The sequence below is a fragment of the Brassica oleracea genome, chromosome C6 (assembly GCF_000695525.1).
Source record: "Brassica oleracea var. oleracea cultivar TO1000 chromosome C6, BOL, whole genome shotgun sequence".
NCBI classification, from domain to species: Eukaryota; Viridiplantae; Streptophyta; class Magnoliopsida; order Brassicales; family Brassicaceae; genus Brassica; species Brassica oleracea.
This window is the reverse complement of record NC_027753.1, coordinates 20,129,401-20,130,728: the sequence shown is the minus strand read 5'-3', so window position 1 is coordinate 20,130,728 and position 1,328 is coordinate 20,129,401. Positions and strand designations below refer to the sequence as shown.

The window sequence follows — 1,328 nt, the reverse complement described above, 5'->3', positions numbered from 1 at the left end:
GTTTGGAAACATATAGTAAATAGAGGATTTACTCCACATTACTATATCTTGTTTAATCACGGAGAAGCTGATAATAGGAATGAAGTTAGTAGTAGTAATCAGGTTGAAAATGTTCGTAACAGAACATTTACCTTCTGAAAGTTGTAACCTTCAAGAGGATCATATGGTAGATCATGATAGGATGCATGATATGGTTACAGATGCATTTCGTGAAACAAGATCAGTAATAGAGGAGGTAGAAAATGTAGAGGGACCTAATTTGGATGCAAAAAGATTTTATGAGATGCTAGCAGCAGCTAATGAGCCAATTTATGAAGGTTGTAGAGAAGGTTTTTCTAAATTATCATTGGCAGCTAGGATGATGAATATCAAAACTGATCATAGTTTACCTGAAGTTTGTATAGATGCATGGGCTGAGTTGTTTAAAGAGTATTTACCTGAAGATAATCAGTGTGCTGAATCTTATTATGAGATTCAGAAACTGGTTCATAGCCTTGGTTTACCTTCGAATATGATTAATGTGTGTATAGACAACTGTATGATACTGGGGAAAAAATGCAGAATTGTTAGAGTGTAAATTTTACAAGAAGCCACGATATAAACCGCAAGGACGTGGGCGGAATAGGGTGCCGTACCAGCGGATGTGGTACTTACCTATCAAGGATAGGCTGAAGAGATTATATCTATCTGAAAAGACGGCAGCAGCGATGAGATGGCATACAAAACATACTCAGAAGGAAGGCGAGATCAATCATCCCTCTGATACAAAAGCGTGGAAACACTTGAATTCGGTGTACCCTGATTTTGCAAGCAACCCCCGCAACGTGTATCTTGGGCTCTGCACAGATGGCTTTAGTCCATTTGGAATGTCTAGAAGACAATATTCGCTTTGGCCAGTTTTCTTAACGCCATACAATCTTCCACCAGAGATGTGTATGGGAAAGGAATTTCTTTTCATGAGTATATTGATACCTGGGCCAAAGCATCCAAAGAGGTCCCTTGATGTTTTTCTACAGCCTTTGATAGAAGAATTGAAGGAATTATGGTCAACAGGCATGCAGACATATGATTGTTCAACGAGAACAAACTTTACAATGCGAGCAGTTCTTTTGTGGACCATTAGTGACTTTCCTGCATACGGGATGTTGTCAGGTTGGACGACGCATGGAAGGCTATCTTGTCCTTATTGTACGGGAAGCACATACGCATTTCAGCTGAAAAATGGTAGGAAGACGTCTTGGTTTGATTGTCATCGGAGATTTCTTCTCATTAATCATCCGTACCGAAGGAACAAGAAATTGTTTCGATCAAAAAGGGTTGTACGAGAC

The 1,328-nt window shown here is 39.4% G+C and overlaps 1 protein-coding gene and 1 long non-coding RNA gene across 2 annotated transcripts in view; one reads left to right on the top strand and one right to left on the bottom strand.

Annotated features, from left to right (window-relative positions):
* LOC106297111 overlaps positions 1-745 on the top strand; it is a 7,902-nt gene extending 7,157 nt beyond the window's left edge. The window contains exon 3 of the long non-coding RNA XR_001261410.1: positions 735-745. This is a non-coding gene — a long non-coding RNA (uncharacterized LOC106297111). The remainder of the gene's footprint in view (positions 1-734) is intronic.
* Positions 1-1,328, bottom strand: part of LOC106297110 — a 16,957-nt gene that overhangs the window by 8,284 nt on the left and 7,345 nt on the right. The gene's annotated exons all lie outside the window — the stretch shown is intronic.